The sequence below is a fragment of the Mustela nivalis genome (assembly GCF_964662115.1).
Source record: "Mustela nivalis genome assembly, chromosome: 2".
Taxonomy (NCBI): Eukaryota; Metazoa; Chordata; class Mammalia; order Carnivora; family Mustelidae; genus Mustela; species Mustela nivalis.
In genome coordinates, this window is record NC_139021.1 from 47793011 (window position 1) to 47817563 (window position 24553).

Here is a 24553-nt window from a genome sequence, read left to right on the forward strand (position 1 = left end):
CAAAATTTGAAAACATTATATATGAAAAATTATCAATTAACTTTCAAGAAGAATGAATAGTGAATAGAAAGTAATTTTTATGTAGTACAAGAGTTTTATTTGGATGTGGAAATAAAAGTATAAAGTATAGAGAATAAAATATGACTTGTGTTACTTTTGTTTAAAATGCCTACTCTTTTTTAAAAATATTTTTATAAATTTTTAAATTAACATCTAAAGTATTATTATCCCCAGGGGTGCAGGTCTGTGAATCGCCAGGTTTACACTTCATAGCACTCACCATAGCATATACCCTCCCCAATGTCCATAACCCCACCACCCTCTCCCTACCTGCTTCCCCCTAGAAACCCTCAGCTTGTTTTGTGAGATTAAGAGTCTCTTACGGTTTGTCTCCCTCCCAATCCCATCTTGTTTCATTTATTCTCTTCCTACCCCCGAACCCCCCCACATTGCATCTCCACTTCCTCATATCAGGGAGATCATATGATAGTTGTCTTTCTCTGATTGACTTATTTCTCTAAGCATAATACTCTCTAGTTCCATCCATGACGTCGCAAATGGCAAGATTTCATTTCTTTTGATGGCTGCATAGTATTCCATAGTATATATATACCACATCTTCTTTATCCATTCATCTGTTGATGGACATCTAGGTTCTTTCCATAGTTTGGCTATTGTGGACATTGCTGCTATAAACATTTGGGTGCATGTGCCCCTTTGGATCACTACATTTGTATCCTTAGGGTAAATGCCCAAGAGTTAGACCAATTTGGGGCATAGTTAAATTTTTAGTTAAATTTTAGAAGTTTAGTATAGTCTTTGAGGGCACCTGAGTGGCTCAGTTGGTTAAGCATCTGCCTTTGGCTCAGGTCATGATCAGGGTCTTATATAGTCTTTAATTCTAGTTTTGTATGCTTATTAATATATAATCTCTATTGAGTTCTAACTGTATGCTATACACTTTCCTAGGCACTAGGATCTCTTAAGTGAAAAAATAGATTAATATCTTTGTTTTCATAGAACTTATATCTTAGTAGAAAGAAAGAGACAAATAGTGAATATAGCAAATAAGTAAATTATGTTAAGTATTCTTTTTTAAAAAAAAGCAGGATGAGGGGAATGAGAAAAAGGACAAAGTTTGGGTGACAGCTTCAAGTGTGGGTAGGGGTCACAAGAGGTTTTATAGGGAAAGTGACTTTTGAGAAAAATCTTCAGAGAGGTAAGAGATGAAGTTATGTGAGATATCTCGAGGAAGAGTATTCCAGACTTAGAAAACAACCAGTGCAGTGTACCTCAGGCTGGAATGTGCCTGAAATTTTGAGGAAAAGCAAGGAGACAAGTGTGGCTGAAATAAAGAGAGGAAGGAGTGAGAAGGCAGTAAATACTAAAGAAAAAAATCAGAGGTACACAAAAGATTTATGTGTATTGACGCCCAATAATGGGTATTATTGAAAAAATTGGTGTCAACATGTGATGGAATATTACACATCCCATGTTTATGTAAAATATTTAATGACCTAATAAAATGCTAATGACTTAATGGTAACTGAGACATGCTGTATAACATATAAATATAATTATAGAATAGATTTACGTATGGATATATAATGATACCAAATGTAAGAGTAATGATTTGTTGTTCATGTTATTATGGGCAATTTTAATTTATACTGTATTTTTAAATTATTCATACATCATTTTCTTATTTTGGAAAAGCTATTTCCAATCAGATTTTCCCCAAATTAAAAAAAATGCTGGAGTGAATGTTTTCAAACAATGAATGACATCAAAGAGCTGTGAATGGCAGCTATAATGTTGAGCAAACTAGTCTGTGGTAATTTGTACAGTTGTTCAGCAAGTACTAACCCCCCCCCCCCCATACTGTAGGCGGAATATACTTCAGCAATCCCAGGATATTGGGTTTGGCCATGTGACTTGCTTTGACCAATGGAATGTTAGTAGTCATGATGTAAGTGGAACTTTAAATGGGCTTGGTTCTTAATTTGGCTTGGTCCTGATATTCCAGTTAGGTGCCTTGAGCGGAGCACGCCTTGGGTAGATCAAACATGTAAAACAAACCTGAACTTACCTTGCAGTCTGCACCCAAGCCAGAAGCAGAGCCACCCAGAAAAGCCCAGTTTAAACAGATGAAATGCCATTGACCTATAGATCTTTGGGCAAAGAGTAAGTGCTTGTTTCTGTAAGCCATCGAATTTGGTTTGGTTTGTTATGTAGTGTTACTGTAGCAGTAACTAATATATACACAGTGTGTTTTTATTGGTCAACTTATCTAAAACCATAATAAATAAAGAGAAGATTGAAAAGAAAAGATACAAGGTTATTATTCTTGTAGATTTTTATACCTGGCACATAATCTGAATGGTGAACTTTTTGTTTACGCATTACTTCATTAATGGATTTGAATATTAATCTAATACGTAAGTAACTTCTGGTAGCAAGGGCGGGGTAAATTAGGCTACTATCAATTTGTGTAGAATCACTGTGGTTGCCAAGAGTGGCCTGGATACCAATCTTCTTAGCATCAGAATTCAATTTCTCGGGATACCTGGGTGGCTCAGTCGCGATTAAGTGTCTGCCTTCGGCTCAGGTCATGATCCCAGGGTCCTGGGACTAAGTCAGGCTTCAGGCTCCTTGCTCAGCGGGGAGCCTGCTTCTGCCTCTGCCTGCTGTTCTCCCTGATCGTGCTCTTTCTCTTGCTCTCTCTCTCTCTGACAAATAAATAAAAATAAATAAAATCTCAAGCAGAGAGAGTCAATTATCATATGGTTTCACTTATTTGTGGAGCATAACAAAAAGCATGAAGGACATGGGGAGTTAGAGAGAAGGGGCTTGGAATAAATTGGAAGGGGAGGTGAATCATGAGAGACTATGGACTCCGAAAAACAATCTGAGGGGTTTGAAGTGGCGGGGGGTGGGGGGGGGTGGGGGGTGTGGGGGTGGGGGTGGGAGGTCGGGGTACCAGGTGGTGGGTATTATAGAGAGCACGGATTGCATGGAGCACTGGGTGTGGTGAAAAAATAATGATACTGTTATGCTGAAAATAAATAAATTAAAAAAAAATAAAATAAATAAAATCTTTAAAAAAAAAAAAAAAGGATTCAACTTCTCCCTGTGTCCAGTCTGTCTCCATTATTCTTCCACGGGGGCTGCTCCTGAGATCACCCAGCTGTGAACCTCCTGCATACAAATCCCAGGGCCCTGGGAGCAAGTTCCACACAGGGGTCCCTGCTCAGAGGAGAGCCTGCTTCTCCTTCCACCTCTGCCCTTCCTCCCTGCTCACGTGCTCATACTCTTTCTCTCTCTCTGACAAATAAATAAATAAATAAAGTCTTAAAAAAAAGCTTTACCCCAGATGTCTTTCTACACATATATATATACATATGGACGCATAGGAATATAAATTGGTGGCAACAACTTTTTAATGAGATTATAGTCTAAATGAAAATATTTAATTTAAATTTGAGTTCAAGAGAAATGAAAATGCTAGGATATTCTAAGAGATTTCTCTAAGCTTGCAAGAGATAATAAAACACATTAAGAAGTTGGAGTCATTCTTAAAAATTATTTCCATTTTAAGCAGTATCGATTGAAGTCCTTGCAGTGGGAAATGAGGTAATTTCTAACAATAGCTAACACTTATTGAGTGATTACAATGCCTTAAGTGTAGTAAGCCATATCATCCCTGAAACAAGCTCAAGAGGTGGAGGTATCATCCCTGTTTTTAATTTTTTTACATATTTATTTATTTATTTATTTAAAAGATTTTATTTATTTATTTGACAGAAAGAGATCACAGGTAGGCAGAGAGGCAGGCAGAGAGAGGAAGGGAAGCAGGCTCCCTGCTGAGCAGAGAGCCCGATGCGGGGCTTGATCCACAGGCCTCTGGGATCATGATCTGAGCCAAAGGCAGAGGCTTTAACCCACTGAGCCACCCAGGCACCCCTCATCCCTGTTTTTTTTTTTTTTAAATATTTTATTTATTTATTTGTCAGAGAGAGAGCGCAAGCGAGTACAGGCAGACAGAGTGGCAGGCAGAGTCAGAGGGAGAAGCAGGCTCCCTGCGGAGCGAGGAGCCCGATGTGGGACTCGAACCCATGACGCTGGGATCATGACCTGAGCTAAAGGCAGCTGCTTAACCAACTGAGCCACCCAGGCGTCCCTCATCCCTGTTTTTTAGATGAGAAAACTAAGCTAAAGAAAATTCACATAATTGCCCAGGGCCACACTATTAAGAAAGCAGCAAGGCTAGAATTCTGATCTGAGCCCAGAGGCCTGGGTCCCAACTCCTACTTGTCTCCTTTCACATTAGTGCCTGCATCCCCTCAGGTGAGTGGAACTTTTTATTTTGCACAGCCAGACTATATGACTTCTATCGTTTTACCTGCCATTGCTTTTTGACCATACTATTTAGTATTTATTCTGTAGTTAGGTGGATTTCATTCCATCCCTGGTCTCTTTACATGGCTTTTGCATTTCTGAGATGAGTAGTTGGATTTTGGGGTGTGTGTGTGTGTGTGTGTTTCTTCTTCTCTTTCTCCTCCTTCTTCTCCTTCTTTTGCCAAGTAAGAGCCTAGGAGTCCTATATTCCTAGAATTCCTTCAAATTTGTATGGTCTGTTTGATGTTCTGACATCTTGATTGAGTATAATCTTCTTAGGGTATATGTTTTTTTTCTTTTTCCTTTAGAAAATTTCTTCATATATTTCTCCCCTATGTTTTGGCTTGGATCACGCTGTTCCTCGATTTTTTTTCTTTTTCCTTTGCAGAGATTTTTTGTTTTCTGCCTGAGGCCTGAAGAATTTCCTCTTTTCCTCACTTTTCCTTTCTTTGTTTTTCTTTCTCTATCCCCTCCCTTTTTTCTTCTGTGTTCTTTATTTTTAAAATATAATGATTGTACTAAGCTATGACTTAATTAGTGGTAATCAGATGGATTCAGTGTGCTGGAATCATTCTTTATTTGAAGGTTACTTGTTGGTAATAATTCTTTGAAGGCTTTTGGTTGCATTTGTTAAGTTCTCTAGGTTCAGGAAGCTTTCTGTTGAATTGTGCGTGTTTATGCTCCTTATCTATTTGTTTATATTTGATTGTTTCAATACCAACCACCCCTTTCTTATTTTTTAATCTGGTGATTGATTTTATTGGTGACTTGCTCAAATTTTTTGTCTATTTCAGTAATCCAATTTTCATCTCTGTCTATTCTATTTCTAATTTATCTGTAATGATGCTGTTTTTTTTTTTTTTAAAGATTTTATTTATTTATTTGACAGAGAGAAATCACAAGTAGATGGAGAGGCAGGCAGAGAGAGAGAGGGAAACAGGCTCCCCGCTGAGCAGAGAGCCCGATGCGGGACTCCATCCCAGGACCCTGAGATCATGACCCGAGCCGAAGGCAGCGGCTTAACCCACTGAGCCACCCAGGCGCCCCTGTAATGATGCTGTTTTGGCCCTCAATTCAATGCTTATAATCTCTTATGTATTCTCCTATTCTTCTCTTATCATTTTGGGGTGGTTTATTTTGTTGTTGTTCTTATTTTATTTATTAACATAGTAGACTGTCTTCCCATTTCTTTTCACCTTACTTTTGTTTGGATACTATATCTTTGATCTATTATATTTAATTTTTGATTCTCTTTCCACTGTCCCTAAAAGGAGTTGACTTTCTTTTCTGTGATACAATGTAGAGGTGGGGTTTTTTTTTTTTTTTTTTTTTTTCCCCTCCAGCACAAGGCATACTGGGAGGGGGAAAGGGATTACTCAGAGGAAATGGTATCTAGTATTTGTAACAATACCTAAGCTGTGCTCTCATATCTTGTTTTCTTAATGTTCTGTACTGGGCTTATCTATTAGGATAAGCTATCTGCTGTAAGAAGTATTTCTCCAACCTTGGATATTTAATATAATAAAAGTTTATAATAGTTCACTTATGTTCTAGTCCAATGAGGATATTGTGGGGGAAAAGGACCATAGTCGTTGAGAAACTAAAATCCTTTTATCCTGTGAGGCTATCATTCTCAGCCTGTGACTTTTATGGTCATTATGGAAAGGAAAGAGAAAATAGAGGATCTGCTATAGGTCTGGAAGTGGCATTTGTAACTTTTACCACATTCCACTGGCTGAGTCTCAGGTTCATGGCCCCAAGATAGTTGCAAAGTGGCTTGGAGATGGAGAGAAAATGTGTGTTCCAGAGGAGCAGTAGATGGATTTGTTGAACACAGGTTTACTCCCTGCTTTGGTAACCATAAAATCATTGTAAGAAGTGAGTACCATCAGGCCGCTGATCCATTCTTCCATCCGGTGTGACTCATTGTGGTTAGTTTCCCCTACTAAACCAGTTTCTCCCATCACTCGTTTCTATGACAAAATAAGATGACTCACTTAGCTTTACTCCACAAGCTAAGTATTGGAGTATTAGAGAGAATTCTCAGGGATTTGTGGACTCAGTAGTAGAAGGGTAAGACATAAAACTTCAAGAGCTATCATAACATCATCAAGCCCCAAAGGCCTTATGGTGAGTTCTGCTCTTGCCAGACAGAAATGATTCCCACCTAGCGGGAGAGGTTTCTCACCTGACCAGTTCCTCTGTCAGCTGGACCAGCTGCACTACACCTAGTCCTCAACCTAATGAATTTTACTTCCATGTTAGTCTGCAAAATTTTTCAAACAAGCCAATCACATCCTCCAGTGAGAAGCAGAAGACGCCTCATCTACTTGTTACTTCCACAACTTATCTTGGTTCCTTCTGCTCCTGAGTGTAATCCCTGTGTGACCCCCGCAGGGCATGTGGAGTCCTCCTCCCCTGGGGTGTGAGTTACATGACTAATAAACTGCTATCATTCTCATTTCGCCATGGTTAGGAGTCGTGTGTTCAGCCATTTCACACTATTTAGGGCGAAGGATCCCTCTTTTACTAATGAGATGAATAGGAAATGGTCAGAACAGGAGAGCTAGGAGTCTTACTGTATGAGTTTGCCCAATTTTGCTTCAGCATCTTGAGTTTTTCTTCCTTCTCATCATTTTTGTTAAGGACACAATATTAGAGGGCACCTGTTTTATTGTCTAGTTTAGTTTCTAGCTTTATTTATTTATTTATTTTAGTTCAACTAGTCAAATGTTGGGGAGACAGTTTTGAAACTATTTTGTTTTGTTTCAAAATTCTTTATAGACAATGATTTTGCAGAAAAGTGTAGAAGGACAATGTGTAGAAGGAAGGGTATCCAGGAGCAACCAGCATCAATATCATTATTGGACATGAACAATAAGTGGGAAAGGAAGAAACTCTAAGTAAGACTGAGACTATTTGAAAAAAAAAGGAATGAGACTATCTGACTATCTGTATACTGCATTCGAAAGAGAACAAAAACACCTCATAAACCTTTAAAAACCGAACTCAGTGAAGTTATTAGAGTGTCTGAACCATATGATGTCATTTTAATTTCAACATGCTGAAAATTTTTATTTTTTTGTGAGAGGACAATATATCAATGCCATCAAAGATAAACTGGGGCTACTGAGCTCCTGAGAGCACCAGACAGAGCAAACACACCCCTGGGAAACTCTGCATCCTAGGATCTAACTCTGCTTCTGAAGAACAGTTATGCAGCCAGTCATGCAGAAGACTTTGAATCTCACGAATGAATCACTCTTGAATTAACTCCCTGTATTTCTTCTTAACCATATAGCAAGTAGAATAGGTACCTTCTTAAGTGGTACTCTGAGAACTCCTACTCCAAAATGTCAACCTATCAACTTACAATTTCCATCTTAGCCTTCATACCTTAGGGTCTGCAACACTATGGAGTATTACGCCTTCATCAGAAAGGATGAATACCCAACTTTTGTAGCTACATGGACAGGACTGGAGGAGATTATGCTGAGTGAAATAAGTCAAGCAGAGAGAGTCAATTATCATATGGTTTCACTTATTTGTGGAGCATAACAAATAGCATGGAGGACATGGGGAGATAGAGAGGAGAAGGGAGTTGGGGGAAATTGGAAGGGGAGGTGAACCATGAGAGACTATGGACTCTGAAAAACAATCTGAAGGGTTTGAAGGGGTGGGGGGTGGGAGGTTGGGGGAACCAGGTGGTGGGTATTGGAGAGGGCACGGATTGCATGGAGCACTGGGTGTGGTGCAAAAACAAGGAATACTGTTATGCTGAAAAAAACAAAACAAAAACTGTTTGGTCTTCAGTACCTCAAAGGATAAGGAGGATTTCAACAGAAAGAATGAGTAGTTAACAATGGCTTTATTATGGAGAATTATTGGCTAAAAAGTTATTGACTTAAACTAGTCAGGGCAAGATGCTCTAATTATAAGCTGTGTCAAGTACCTAAGATAATAATAATAATAATAATAGCTAATATGTGTGAGGCAATTACAAAGTATTAGGTCTATTGCTAAGAATGCAACATAAATTATCATATCTAATGCATCAGCAAAAAGTTAGATGCTTTTATTGTCTATATTTTGCAGATAAAGAAGCTGGGGCTTAGAGAGGTTGAGTAAAGAGACATGAGCATATAACTAACAAGTTCTGTGACTGAGAATCTCACCTTAGATTTCTGACTCTGCTGTCAGAGTTCTTAACCTATGCTCTGTGAGTATCATGGGCTGTAGGAAAGAACATCTGAAACAAAGATTACTTAGGCTGCCTGCTTCAAAAATGTTTTATCTTGGGGGCACCTGGGTGGCTTAGTGGTTTAAGCCGCTGCCTTTGGCTCAGTTCATGATCTCAGGGTCCTGGGATCGAGTCCCACATCGGGCTCTCTGCTCAGCAGGGAGCCTGCTTCCCCCTCTCTCTCTGCCTGCCTCTCTGCCTACTTGTGATCTCTCTCTATCAAGTAAATAAACAAAAAAATCTTTAAAAAAATGTTTTATCTTGGATTCTAACTTAATTGCTAATTTATTCATCCAACCATTATTTGTTGCCCACCAACTTTGGTCTTGAGACTGTGTTAGATATTGTGAATATAAACACAAATGGAAGTGAATCCCTTCCAGCAAGCAGTTCATGGCCCCGTGGAATGGTTAGAAAATGAAACATCTTGGGTTTTTCTATGTATTCTTCTGTAGAAATTGATAAAAGGAGTTAATTACAAGACAACAAACTTCACATTTTTCATTAAAAAAAAAAGAAAATAAAGAATTGAAAATACAGCATGGTAAGGAGCATGTAGGGACAAGCAAAGAGTGGTAGGGACCCTACAGCTAGCACTGAGGAGGCTTTTATGACTGGCAGTGGGGGCACTACACTATGATTCTTCCTTCTTTAGAAATTCTAAGAGGTACAGTATTGTCTCTCCCTTTCTTCTTTGCTATTCTTTGTCCCACTCTTTCATCAAATAGTGAACATAATTAAATGAAAATGACCATGAAAGCCATACAATGGTTAAGAGTCAAGTTCACAGAACACCTGGGTGGCTCCAGTAACCACACCAGTTGGTTAAATATCTGCTTTTTGCTCAGGTCATGATCTCAGGGTCCTGGGATTTTATTTATTTATTTGACAGACGGAGATCACAAGCAGGCAAAGAGAGAGGAGGAAGCAGGCTCCCTGCTGAGCAGAGAGCACATGCGGGGCTGGATCCCAGGACCCTGGGATCATGACCTGAGCCAAAGGCAGAGGCTTTAACCCACTGAGCCACCCAGGCACCCCCCAAATCAGGCTTTTTGCTCAGTGGCATATCTGCTTCTCCTTCTGCCCTTCCCTCCTGCTCCTTCTCTCACTCTCTCTCTCAAATAAATAAATGAACAAAATCTTAAAAAAAAAAAAAGTCAAGTTCACATTGATTTGGACACATTTGCTCCAAGTTTCAAGTGTTCATAGAAAATGAGAATATTAAGCGATCCCATTTTTTCTTTTTAGGAGCAGGAAGAAAATGTATCCCTAAAGATTGCTAGTAAGGGGAAGGTAGGGAGAACTTGGATTTGGATCCTCTTTTAGTTGAAATGTGACCTTCAAGAAACCTCTGATAACCACAGAAAATAGTTTTTACTAAATAGCTTCACTGTCTGTCTCCTGTTTTTCAAAGAAAAAAAAATCATCCCTGCAATCATTTCTTGGAATTGTCTTGATTTTTCAGCAATTTAAATTCTAACGTAGTCCTGTGCAGAGAATATGACTATAGTTTGAGTGTATATGTGTGTAGGTGCTGATAATTTTGCATTTTCTTTGGGGGTGGAAAAGGAAAACAATTTAAGCTGAGAAAATTCTTAAATATTCATTTTTAAAAATTTTACTAAAGAACTTTGTCAAACCATTGTCAAAAAAATACTGTGTGACTTTGCTCTAGTTACTTAACATCTCAGAACCTCATGTTTTCTCACTTGTACTTCTTAGATTTGCTTGGAATATTAAATGAGATAGTGATATTGATTTCAAACCATCTTTCCTGTTATTTTCAACATAGCCTTCATCACCTATTGATACATTGTTTATCAGTTTGTTTGCTTTCTCCCCACTAGTAAATACTTTATATCCAGAAAAGCCTGGATAGTATCTATTGTCTTCATTACCATAACCCATGTACAAAGAATAGTATTGGGCACTTAGTAACTGACTAAATAAATGAATACATGATGGCAAAGCACTTAGTACAGTGTCTAGCTCATAGTACACATTCAATAAAGATGAGCTTTTATGATCATCATTGTTTCCTGACATACATTTACATTTTAAAAGTAGCAAAGCTAACCTGAGTTAAGGAGATTTAGCTAACGGTTGTCTTGTGCGTCCTTGTTATTTCTGCCTGGTCCTCTTTCTTTGTTAGTCTTTGTTTTTGACTGCATTTTAATGTATTAGGTGAAAGGTTTACTTTTCACACTGATATTTAAGAATTAAAGAAAATGCCCGACACAGAATGATTCAACACCACAAGGCTAAGTCCTTAATTATATGGTTGAGATAGCGGCTGAAACAGCAGCACCAGCAGTGGAGGAATTTGGGGGAGGGGAAGAAAGAAAGCTCAGAACTATCCCGAGGAAAATTGTTGGTGCAAGCATCTCTTTTTATTCTTCACCCACACCACACACCTCTCAAATCACACCAGTAACCTGCTACATTCAGACTGTCACACAGCTGGATGATGTGTTATAGGTTAACAACCTTTCTAGCATGAGATTTGATGACTTGTGTTGCCTTGAACAAAATCTCCTTAAGCACATGCTGGGTTAGGGGAGCAAGTAAGTGGCCATAATTGTGACACACACATGGGGTTTGATGGCTCACGAATGCTCCTTCCCTTTAACCAAAATTTGGACAAAGATGCCCTCTGAAATCAACTCCTTTTAATCAATTTCATTGTAGAATCTCAGAGGTAGTTTAAGTTGCTTTAGGTCATTAACCCAGATGTTGTTCTCTGTATCATCAGAGAAATATGCAGATACCTTTTAATGGGTTTTCATATCTAAACTGTTCATCTGTTTTGTTTTAAATACCAATGATCATGCCTCCATATGATCCATGTATAATATTTTCCCTACAGGATATGTTTCATTTACTTTCAGCATTCTTTCAATTATATTTCATTTTGTTTTGATGAAAATCATTGATTTATAATTGCTATCAAAGGCTTCTTTATCAGATGTAGCTGATGAATTGCTACCAGAGCAGGAAGCTATAAAACAACAACAACACAGCTTTGTGAGGATGGCCCATGTTCCCAATAAAGATTAAATGTCTGCTAGATCAATAATGGTGAAAATACTAGAATACATTATTTCTGAAATAAGATACTATGTAAATGTGCCTGAATTCATACTTTGTCTATTATAGGTTCATACTATTTTAAACAATGTGTATTTCTTTAATAATGATCTGCATGATTGTTCCATTAAATAAAAGAGTTGTTCATATTCGGTCCTTTCTTCCTCTATTTTCACTATTGAATTTGCAAATTATGCTTAATTTAGAGGAAATAATTACAATAAAATAAAATGCTCTCTTCAGCTTTCCTGAACGTTTCTACTGATACTATTTTGAAGATGAGGGTAATGCCATATACCCAATCAACATTTTTGCTCTATTTTATCCCTGGGAGAAGGCTGATACATTAGGATATTTATATCTATTTTCTTCCTGTGTGCATTAAAAAAAAAAATCTGAAAAGTCTTATAGAAACAATGTTATTTTGTGTGTGACTCGGGTTAAAATAACACTCATATCAATTTCCTGTTCAAGTACCATAATTATATGGCAAAACTTGATTTTTGTAATTTAAAGTTTATTGTTGTTATCCCCCTTTTTGCAGATTCAGTCTCACAGCATCAAATTCACAATGTCTGGCAGCTATTTAAATAACAAATGAGAATAATCATAGAGCAGGATTATCATCTCTTTCATTCTAGATATCAAACTTCCCTTAATTGCTTTAGAAGCCTCATAAACAATTGAGTCCCATGTAACATTGTTTTATAAGTAAAACGCATTAGTCTTTTACATGTTTCTCTCTGTCAAATCACTCGCTCTGGGGGAGCTGGCTCCCACATCCTGAGGGATCTTCAGAATCTCTAGGGAGAAGCCTACATGGTAAAGAACCGAGGTCTTTGGCCAATAGCCAGGACTGAGGCCTCCTGCCAACAGTGACATGAGTGACCTTGGAAGTGAGTCCATGAGCCCCAGCCAAACTTCCAGATAATTGCAGCCCTACTGACATCTTGACAGCAGCTTCATTAGAGACCCTGACCAACAACCACGCAGCTAAGTTGCTCTTGAATTCTGAGTGGCAGAAAAAGAGGTAATACATATTTGTTGTTTTAAACCACTCAGTGCTGGGGTAATCAGTTATGCAGTAATGATGACTAATGTCATCTAGCACCAACAAGAGGCGGCTGTGATAGAAATGGTGGTGTGGCATGTTTGAGTAAAAAAGAGCATGAACTAGTTCACCCCCCTGCCCAAATCATTTTGGTTAGGAATTAGATTCGAGAGAGGAGCTTAGTGCTAAGGTTATGGAGCCTATGTTAGGGTCTGTGGGGTGGACTAGCATGCTAAGGCAAGAGCCTCCATGTTACACCAGCTGAGGACAATATGGAAGACAGTGGAGGTAGAGGCAAAGCCCAAAGTCAAGTAGCCCAAGCTTTACCAGACTGCAGTCACACATGAGAGAGCTCAGAACACCCTTCCTCTCCCACAGGCACAAGACAAATCTCTCAGGAACTTATAAAATCTCAAAAACGTTACACAGCGGGGGCACTTGGGTGGCACAGTTTGTTGAGTGTCCAACTCTTAGGTTTCAACTTACGTCATGACTTCGGGGTCATGGGATTGAGCCCCACATCAGGCTCTGTGTGAAGTCTGTTTGAGATTCTCTCACCCTCTCCCTCTGCCCCTACCCCCACTCTCTCTCTCTCAAATAAATAAATAAATACATCTTAAAACAACAACAACAACAACAACAAAAATTTACACAGGGGTATAGGGGACAAGGGCAAGAGAGAGCTGAGAGTCATAAGAGACTGTTTTTTTTTTTTTTTAAAGATTATTTATTTATTTATTTATTTGATGGAGAGAAATCACAAGCAGGCAGAGAGGCAGGCAGAGGGAGGGGGGTAGCAAGCTCCCTGCTGAGCAGAGAACCCCATGTAGGGCTCGATCCAGGACCCTGGGATCATGACCTGAGCTGAATGCAGAGGCTTTAACCCACTGAGCCACCCAGGTGCCCCAAGAGACTGAGTTTTAAACTGAAAGTGATTAAGTGACCTTGAATTTGTAAGAAAGAACTTTCCACCAAAGAAGCAAATTAGGGCTTGAGAGTAAAATTAATTTCAGTTGTAGAGAAATAAAAGTTATTTGCAGACTTTTGCAATATTTGTAGTTACAAAACTTCACACCTGCTATTTCACAATTGATAGGGATACCTTTATTTTAGAGCAGGATAAAAGAAAAAGATCATTGTTATCACAGAAGAGCAATGCCAATTTTCTTTCTTCAGAGGGAATGTGTATCTGAAATTATTTGGGGGAAATAAGTAATTTTGGAGAACATGATCTCTTGCTTTCTGCTAATGGTGGCTAATACTTATGATGTACTCACAATGTTCCAGAGAGTTGTTCTCACCATTTTACAGATATTAAACTCATTCTGCACTAACAACAAATCTATTCTGTGCTTATTACCATCAGCACCATTTAAAATAGAGAAACAAGAGGCACCTGGGTGTCTCAGTGGGTTAAGCCTCTGCCTTCGGCTCGGGTCATGATTTCAAGGTCCTGGATCTAGTCCCGCATTGAGCTTTCTGCTCGGCGGGAGCCTGCATCCTCTTCTCTCTCTCTCTGCCTGCCTCTCTGCCCACTTGTGATCTCTCTCTGTCAAATAAATAAATAAATTCTTTAAAAATAAAATAAAATAAAATAAAATAAAATAAAATAAAATAAAATAAAATAAAATAAAATGGGGAAACAAAGGTACAGAAAAGCAAGGAAACTGCCAAGGGTCCTAGCCTGTCTGGTTCTGGAGTCTATGAACTTAACCACTGCCTTCTCATGCTCCCCAAGGTGTATCTTATATTTCTTCAAAGACTTTGTTTCTGGGACATCAAGTTTATGCTGAGCATTTTGACTAAGTTGGAAAAATGTAAGATTTGAACTCAGAATGTGAGTCCTCCTGATGACACTAGACAAAGAGCTTATTGGCTGGTCTCTAAAACTGCACTCATCTGTATGCACAGTTATTTATGGAGATTATTCCAATAGTATCTGGATTTCACTTTAAAGGTGAATAGCATTAGGTGTCCTGGCTGTGGCGTGAAGAGCCACATGGATCTTTAAGGACTGGCTTGTAAACATGTAATCAGAAGATCTGGCGTTGCCTGAGAATCCAGAGCAGGTTTTAAATAGCTTACAAAGAGCTCAGCTGGTCTTTCCAAGTTATCAAAAATAGTTTCCTAGTTTATGTGTGTGACCTTCCCTGGCCACAGACACGGAGCCACAAAGACTATTCTGCCTTTGCCCTCTCTGGATGCAAGAGCAAATGCATGACTTTTTCAAATATGAGCTATAGTTTAAAAATCTATATAATCACAAACATGGAGTGAGCATAGAGCCCTGTGAGGCCCATGGATTTCCCTGAATTCAGTAAAACCCCTCTCTCTCTACAAAATACCTCTAAGGTAAAGAATAAGTCCTTGGTGGCCAGGTCCTGCCTCCATCAGAATATTTAGCCAGAAACAGAGACCACCATGGAGAGAGGCTTGAAGATTCGTCTATAGACAACTTGAGAATCTCTAATATTATTCATTAATTCATTTTACCTGTCTTGTCTAAAAATTTCCTGGAAGAAGCATTAATATGATCCAATGGCTTTTCTCCCTTCTTGTTAGTCCTGGAAAGATAGTTTCCAATGTTTCTGAATCTATTTTGTGAGCTTTCCCCCTGAGAACAGTTCTGACCAACATCTCTATGTGAAGCCAGTGGAGAAGAAGAAAAATGATTGCAATGCTGAGATATTTTCTAGAATGCTAGTCATGTAGAAATACTATAAAACAAGATAAAGAAATGACATAAAAATAGAAATAAATATACAAAATACTTAGGGAGCCACACTTTGGCACTATTCTCCACTTAAAAAAATAATGCTACTTTGCTCCAGAAAAAAAAAAAAAAAACTGTTTCAGTGTTCTTTTCTGTAAAAGGACTTCTAAGTTGTCACCTGGTAGAACTTGGTATATTCCTATGAAATCATAGGTTTCGATCTTCTAATATTGTTAATCAACATGGGACTGGATTTAATTTTCCAGGTGAGTTGGTTGGAATTTAACACGGTTTATTTGGCCAATAGCTATTTTCCTGGTAGAACAGATGTTGAAGGAAAACAAGTTCTCCTAGAAAGAGGTTTGTAACACTAGGTATGATTGACATTTTGGGTATAATACAAAGTAGAAACCTAAAGGTTAACCTACTTCCTTGAGTAGTTAGTTCTTTTGAAATAAATTTCTTATAATTTATTATGGAGCTGTTGAACACGATTTACTTCATAATTAGGGTCTTAGGACAAAGAATTAAAAACAGATCTTAAAAAACTATTGCTAACAACTGTTGGTAGGATGACCCAACAGTTTTTCCTACCCATGGAGTTGGAGAATTTTCAAGAATTTCCTTGATTCTCTCACAAAAGAAACATGAGAGCTAGCACTGCCACTCTCCTTTTCCTGGTTTCGGGAGCTATGTCCAATGCTCTAGCAGGCATCTTGTGACTGTTAGGAACCTTAACAGGGGTAAACCATGGAACTGATGTCTACCTCAGTTTTCCTCTGATGCAAGAAAAAAGATGGCTGTTTTCAAAAGCCACTCAGCTTTCCTATAAGTTGATGTGTATGTATTCCTAGTTCATACAATAAAATATAATTATACCAAATATGGTTATACCAAAGACTTAGAAGATGGTGATATTAAAGCCAAACTGGACAGTGTCCCATTTTTTTTCAACGCAATGAAAAAATTTCAAGACCAATTTCAAAACTGAAAAGTGCATCTCGTAGTTTCCCCTTTCCATTTACCGTCTTTGTCTTTATAAGTCTAATTGCAAGTACCACCTCATGTGATCTGGAGAAACTGTATGTATTTTATACAGGTGGTGGTCTTTATATATTAGCCATTTCCCTTTAAAGATCATTATAGATCAATATAAAAACTTCTACTTTGAAAGAATTCTTGAGATTTGAATAGTACAAATTTAATTAATAACAAAAGGATGAATTAGATCTCCTTTCCTCCCCATCCTTTCCTCTCTATTTCATTTTCTCCACCTCTTTCCTTCTTCTCAGTGCTTTTCTTTATTTAGTCTTCTCATTATCCATGTTTCTATCTTTCTTAGAATACCAGTGCAATGTGATATATTTTTCACAAAGAATATCGATATTATTCTTAATATTTATGTGCTTCAAGACATATATTTTGTCCTTATGCATTTTGTGGGGGGTTTTGCCAATATGTTACACAACAGAGCCAGTAGTGAAAACGTTTTTAAAATACTTAGTTTCAAATAATTTTCCCCCATTTTATTTCTGTAGAAATACAATCCTTGTTTGAAGTACATGCCGTTACATCACAGTCGTGGATGTTTTGCCCAAGCCAAAATATGAGATCACAAATGATAATTACATTGGATTATTTGCCAATATTTTTCCACTTATTACAAAAATACCGTGTATTTCAATGTTATACCTACTGGCTAAATGATGTAACTCCATCAGTGTCTGAGAAAAAAGATAGGATTAAGTAACATAATTTGGTATGTTTAAATGTTTTAAACAGAACAGGATCAGAAAACATGCTTAATGCTGAGTTAAACATACTGAAAGCAAGCCTATACCATTTCCTTGCATGAGAATGGTAACTTAGACAGTATTATTAATAAGAAAAACAAAACAGAACACGTTTTCCAGTTTTCACTAAATTCAAGAAAACATAGAATAATGCATTGAAACAATGTTTCTCTGCCCACATTAATCTAAAAACCTGAACAGACATTATTTAACCAGAATCCAAAGTTCAGGGGCAAGACTGTTGAAAGATCTCTAATTTTAAAATCACTGTTTGTAGAAGTAAACCTTTGTTCCCAGTCTGTAAATTATTAAAATGAGTATGTAATGAGTTCCCAGGTCTCCTCATTAAATCTTCTTGTACATGCAATGAGCTGTTTCCTGGTACATCTCACTCTCTGGTACTTCATTACTAGTGATGGTGTTAGCACTTCTAGATTTATTTGCAAAGGATACACAGGGATTCAATGACTGCCAGCACTTATCTTCATGCAAATTATAGGCCAACTGTTCTGCCACATTCTCTGAAAGTTAAAGTTTGAGAACCTCAGTGGAAGGCAGAGTTCTTGCTTTAGAAACTCCTCAAATGTCCATTCCTTTATTGTCTATAATTCACTTTTGTCTCAAAGTTCTTATTTTGCCTGAGGCAGAAGTCTTAGTTTAGTCATTTTGAAGTAAAAATAAATTGTTATTTTTCAGTATTTAATTTTGAAATTTAATTATATTCAGGAGCTTTACCTCCCTGTCAATTCCATCTTTTCTTCCTATACTTTTCCCTGGGTGGATTTTTCAGTTTTAGGGGCATATATATCTGCCACTGCGGGTGGTATGAGAGAGGCCTGATCTCATCCAGGTCTTGATTTGTTCACTCCCAAACTGGATCCTTACTGGATTCATGGCAAAAGCTAAGTATGATGCTTTCTCAAACAGCAGCCTAGGTAGAATGTGCCCTTATCTTGGCATCTACCCTGCTTCATAGCACTGGTGATTCCTTGAGGCCATTCTTATCCTCTCTTTTGAGGATGGCCAACATAGACCCTGTTGGATATGCCTCTCTTCATCCTAATTTTGGACATTCACAAAGAAAACCATAAGTTAGCTTCCATACCCCATGCGAGACCCAAAGGAACTTTTAGACCCCGTTTCGTACCCTACGGTTGCCATAGGTGTCCTCGGATGGTGTGTATGTCTCTTTAACTTCTAAGTAAGCCCCATTACCATGTCTAGTTCCCCAACGTTTCTATCTCCTTGAGGGTGCAGTGGCTCCTGACTTTTCAGAAATCCCAAGTAGAAACCAGGACACAAGTTTCTTTTATTCTTGGTTTCCCACTAACACCCCTGCACCAATCCCCCAGGATATGACTCAGAAGATGTGAACTAAAAGTAGGGTGACTAAATTTCCAGATTTTCCCAAGAATGAAAGGGTTTCCAGGATGCAGGACTTTTGGGTTGAAAACACAGAAGGTCCTGAGCTGGTCACCTTACAGGAGGCATATCTGCTGCAGTGTTTATAACTCTCTTATTCCCCTCTGAAGTCTCCTCCTCAACCTTATATATTGGAGGTTGGTTCAGATCATTTTTTCTCCTTTAAATACTTTCTGTCTGGAAAGGGTCTTTGAAGCTTAGAAATAAATTTGGCATCCATTTTCCCCCTTTGCCTTTGAAATCACTTGCAGAAATACATACGATTTCTGCATGTAGTTATGTTTGGGAGGATCAATAGGAAACCAGAAACTACCAACTAATACTTCACGTATCATGTTACCGTACTTTTTATTTTTTATTTTATTGAGGTATGTTTTACATATCATAAATTCATCCCTTTCAAGTGTATATAACTCCATGGTTTTTAGCCATTTTACCAAGTAGCATTACCATTCCCATAAAACAGTTATCGAACATGTTCCTTTTCTCCAAAAAGATCCTTCATGCTTATTTACAGTTCATTCTTTTTCCCACCCTTAGCACCAGAAAACAACTAATTTACTCTATATCTCTTCAAATTTGTCTTTTTCAGGCAATTCATAGAAACAGAGTCATATGGAGTGGGGTTTTTTTGGTTTAGCATTTCATTTAGCGTAATTTTTTAAGGGCCATCCCTGATGTGCCAGTATGTTGCTCTCTTCATTGGTGGATAGTATTTCATTGTATGGATATACCACATTTTTTCCCTACATACCAGTTGATGGACACTTAAATTGTTTCCAAGTTTTGGTTATAATAAATAATGTTGCTATAAACAGTTTTGTACAAGTCCTTGTGCAGATATATATTTTCATTTCTCTTAGGTGTAGGAGTAGAATGGTAGTTTAACATTTAAAATGTATGGTAAATGGTATATAGACATTTTAAAATGGTAGTTTAACATTTAACATTTTGAAAAATGACCAAACTGTTTTCCAAAATGAATACATTATTTTACATTTCCATGAGTAATGTAGGAGGATTCCTGTTTATCCACATCCTTGTCAATGCATGTTACTGCCTGCCTGACTTATTACAGCCATTCTGGGAGGTGTGAAATAATATCTTATTGTGATTTTAATTTGCATTTCCCTAATAATTAATATTATTGAGTATCTTTGTGCCATTTTTACATTAACCATTCATGTATCTTTTATAAATTTCGGTCCACATGTCTGTCCAGTTTTGATAGACTGTCTTCTTATTATTGAGTTGTAAGCATTCTTTGTAAATTCTCGGGCCAAGTCCTTTACTTGGTATGTGTTTTGGAAATATTTGTTTGCTTTCTATTCCTTGTCTTTTCATTTTGTTAATGATACCTTTGAAGTACAAAAGATTTAATCTTTGGTAAGGTCAGTTTTAACAATTTTGTCTTTTATGAACCACACTTTTGGTCTTTGTCTAACACAACGTCTTGAAGATTTTCTTCTAAATGTTTTATTATTTTAACTCCTACATTCGAATATATGGCCTATTTTGAGTTAATTTTTGTGTATGGTCTGAGATGAACGTCTAAGTCAGTCTTTTTGTATGGGGTATCTAATGGTCCCAACACTTTTTGCTAAACAGACTATCATTTCTTTTCAATGAATTACTCTGGCATCTTTGTAAAAAAAAAACAACCCACAAAAAACAGTTAACTAAAATAGAAAGCTGGGCTCTCAGTTATGTTATTATAATTTGTCTAATTACATGTCTATATACTGTACCATACTATCTTGACTATTGTATCTTTAATAACAAGTTTTGAAATTAGGAAGTTGAGGTCCTCCAAACTTGTCCTTATTTTTCAAAATTACTTTATTTATCTTAGATGTTTTGCATTTTCATACAAATTTTAGGATTTGTCAATTTCTTTCTTTCTTTCCTTTTTTTTTTTTTTTAAATATTTATTTATTGATTGATTCAGGAGGCAGAGGAGAGAGAGAATCTCGAGCAGATGCCCAGCTGAGTGCAGAGCTCATGGGGGCTTGATCCCATGACCATGAGATCATGTCTTAAGTTGAAACCAAGAGTGGAAAACTTAACCAATTGAGTCAGCCCCTGTTTGGCAATTGCTGGGAAAAAAAAAAAGCCCACCAGCAGTTTTTTTATTAATATGTATTTGACATACTACATTGTGTAAATTTAAGATGTGCAACGTGTTAATTGGATACATTTATATATTGTAATGATTGCCATTATAGTGATTAATAGCATCTCTATCACATTACAGAATTTTGATAGGGATTTAGTTGAACCTATATAGATCAATTTGGGAGACAGAATTTTGATAAGGATTTTGTTGAACCTATAGATTAATTTGGAAGAGAATTGCCATTTTAACAATATTGGCTCTTCTAATTCATAAACACAAAATGCGTCTCTTTTATTTATTTAGATCTTCTTTAATTTACTTCAGAGAAGTTTTATAGAATTCAGTGTATGTTTTGTGCTCTTATAAAATTTATTCTTGAATATTTTATTCTTTTTAGTGCTGTTGTGAATGAAATTATATTCTTAATTCTGTTCATATGTAGAATTACAATTGATTTTTGTATATTGATCTTCTACCCAGCAATTTTGCCATACTTTAGTTTTAACTAATAATTTATTTTTTAGAGCAGATTTAGGTTTATAGAAATTGAACACAAAGTACAGTTCCCACATACCTCCTCTACCTGTCACCTCCCCACCCTTCCTACAAAGTTTCCCTGATTATTAACATCTTGTATTAGTGTGATACTTTTATTACAGTTGATGAGCCAATATTGATACATTATTATTAACTGAGGTCCATAATTTATATTAGGGTTCACTTTGTGTTTTTCATCTTGTTTATTTGTTTGTTTTTTCAATTGAAGTATAGTTGCCATACAATGTTACATTAGTTTCAAGTATCTTAAGGGTTTTTACAAATAGAACTATCATTACGTGGTCATACAAGTAGGTTTACTTCTCTAAATTATCCCATGCTACAACCTTCTCCTTCCAAATTCCTAGAAGACACTTTTCTTTTTACTGTCTCAGTAATTTTGCCTTTTCCAGGATGTTTGCTGTGACTTTGTAAAATTAACATTTGTTAAGTACAGTCCCAGAAGGTCAAATGGTGAGCCCTGGTTCAACAAAAACCACAAGGGAATTCAAATAGAGAAGTGCATTACTCATAGGTCATGGAGGAAGTACACAGCATACCTTGAGAGGCCACATGGAGTGGTCAAGGCAGAGTGTAGGCAGAGAGTAACAATCTGGGGCACATGCTTATATTAAGGTCCAGAGATGGAGTACTTTGGGGTTCCCAGGTTCTAGTCAGATTGGTCAACTCACACCAAAACAGCAGTGTTTTGATAGGATACATGGTCGTTCATCTCAGGTTACACAAGGGGAAGGCCCTGACAGGCAGTGAAGACTTCATCACAAGGGGTATTGGAGAAGCCCAATCAGGAACTTACATTTTTCTGAGGCATGTGCTTCCATGAGGGGCTAATGTCAGTTTAAAGCACCTGAAGGCCCCTTGGCCAAATAAAAATAGATGCCAAGGCAGCATACTGTGGAGTAGCTTAGTTCAGTTCTCAGTAGTCATAAAGTTGGAATCATGTGGAGTGTAGCCTTTTCAGGTTGTAGTTGTAGTCTTTTTAGATTGGCTTCTTTCACTTAGTAGTATTCACTTAAGGCTTCCCCATGTCTTATTCCATTTAATCACTAGATAATATTCCATTGTATTAATATTCTACAGTTTCCTTATTCTTCCATGTATTGAAGGATTATTGGTTGCTCCCAAGTTTATAGTAAGTTATTTTTTTTTTTTTTAAAGATTTTATTTATTGGGCGCCTGGGTGGCTCAGTGGGTTGAGCTGCTGCCTTCGGCTCAGGTCATGATCTCAGGGTCCTGGGATTGAGCCCCACATCGGGCTCTCTGCTTAGCAGGGAGCCTGCTTCCTCCTCTCTCTCTCTGCCTGCCTCTCTGCCTACTTGTGATCTCTCTCTGTCAAACAAATAAATAAAATCTTTTTTTTTTTTTAAGATTTTATTTATTTGTTTGACAGACAGAGATCACAAGTAGGCAGAGAGGCAGGCAGTGAGAGAGAGAAAGAGAGAGAGCGGAGGAAGCAGGCTCCCCGCTGAGCAGAGAGCCTGATGTGGGGCTCAATCCCAGGACCCTGAGATCATGACCTGAGCCGAAGGCAGAGGCTTTAACCCACTGAGCCACCCAAGCACCCCAAGTTATAGTAAGTTATTAGTAAAGATTTGTGTATAGGTTTTGTGTGGAGGTAAGAGTTCAACTCATTTAGGTAAATACCAATTCAATTGGTATTGGAATTCAATTATTGGATCATATATGGTAGGCCAACGTTTAGTTTTTTAAGAAGCTGTCAAGCTGTCAAACTGTCTTCCAAGGGGACTGTACCATTTTTTTGCATTCTCACCAGCAGTGAATGAGAGTTCCTGTTGCTCCATATCCTCACCAGCATTTGCTATTGCCAGTGCTCTGGATTTTCTAAGAGGTATGTAGTGTTGTTTTAATTTGCAATTCCCAAATTACATATGATGTGGAGCATCTTTTCATATGCTTATTTGCCATCTGTATATCTTACCTGATAAGATTTCTAATCAGTTCTTTTCTCATTTTCTAAATGGGTTGTTTGTTTTCTTGGCAGGGAGTGTTTTAAAGACTCCTTTGTATATTTTAGATACAAGTTCCTTATTGGACATGTGTTTTGCAAATATTTTCTCCTTAAGTTAATTGTTGTGAAAAGTGTACAGTCTCTGGATTCCTTTTTTTTTTTGCATTTGGATATCTAGTTGTTTCAACCTTATTTGTTGAAAAGATTCTATTTTCTCTATTGAATTGCTTTTGTTTCTTTGTCAAATATCAGTTGATTATATTTGTATGTCTCTATTTCTGGACTCTCTTCTGCTTCTTTGATCTGTCTATTCTTTTGCCAATGCCACACAGTCATGATTACTGTAGCTTCTTTCTGTCTTTGATTTCTAACTTAACTCCACTTGTATGATTTAAATCCTTTTTAACTACTTAACTAATTAATTAATTAACTTATTTCATGGCTTAACGTATGTATGCTCTGTCCTGGAGAATGTTCCAAGTGTGCTTGAAAAGAATTCTGCTGTTAATAGGTGTTAGGTCAAATGGTTTCATGATATTTTTTAAGCTGTATATATTCTTGCTGATTTTCTTTGTAGTTTTTCTATCAAATTTGAAAGCAGAGTATTGAGATCCACAATTATTGTTGAATTTTCTGTTACTATCTCCAATCCTTTCAATTTTAGTTTCATATATTTGAGACTTGATTGTTAGGTGTTTATAGCTTATAATTATTTGTTACTCTCTGCTAAGTAGATCCTTTCATCATCATAAAATGTTTCTCCTATCAAGGAGCAAGTTTTTCTTAAAGTCTTTTTGTTTTTTTTTAGTATAGCCTCTCCAGCTCCTTTTTGGGTACTATTTGTATCACATGTATTTTTTTCTATCTTTTTACTTTTAACCTATTTTTTTTATTTTTAAATTTAAGGGCCCTTTTATAGACTGCATATAATTGGATTATGGATCTTTTTTTTTTTTGTTAATCCATTCTACCAGTTTCTGTAATTTGGATCAGAACATTCAATTATTTACATTTAATGTACTACTGATAAGGTAGAATTTATACCTGCCATTTTGCTCTTTGTTTTCTGTACTTCTTTTTTATCCCTCTGCTCCTCCATTACTTCCTTCTATTGTATTAAATACTTTCCAGTGTTACCATTTAAATTCCTTTTTGTATTTTAAAATATTTCACCATGCACTTGCAGTTGTAGCACATCTGGGTTAC

The 24553-nt window shown here is 37.1% G+C and overlaps 1 protein-coding gene across 5 annotated transcripts in view; it reads left to right on the top strand.

Annotated features, from left to right (window-relative positions):
• The window catches only part of LOC309860475 (uncharacterized protein), a 117500-nt gene that overhangs the window by 23564 nt on the left and 69383 nt on the right, over positions 1–24553 (top strand). Inside the window, exon 2 of one of the 5 annotated variants that reach the window (XR_014309392.1) lies at positions 23153–23227. The exons of the other annotated variants lie outside the window; for them this stretch is intronic. The gene's annotated coding sequence lies outside the window, so the exon portion shown is untranslated. The remainder of the gene's footprint in view (positions 1–23152; positions 23228–24553) is intronic. 5 annotated transcript variants of the gene reach the window in all.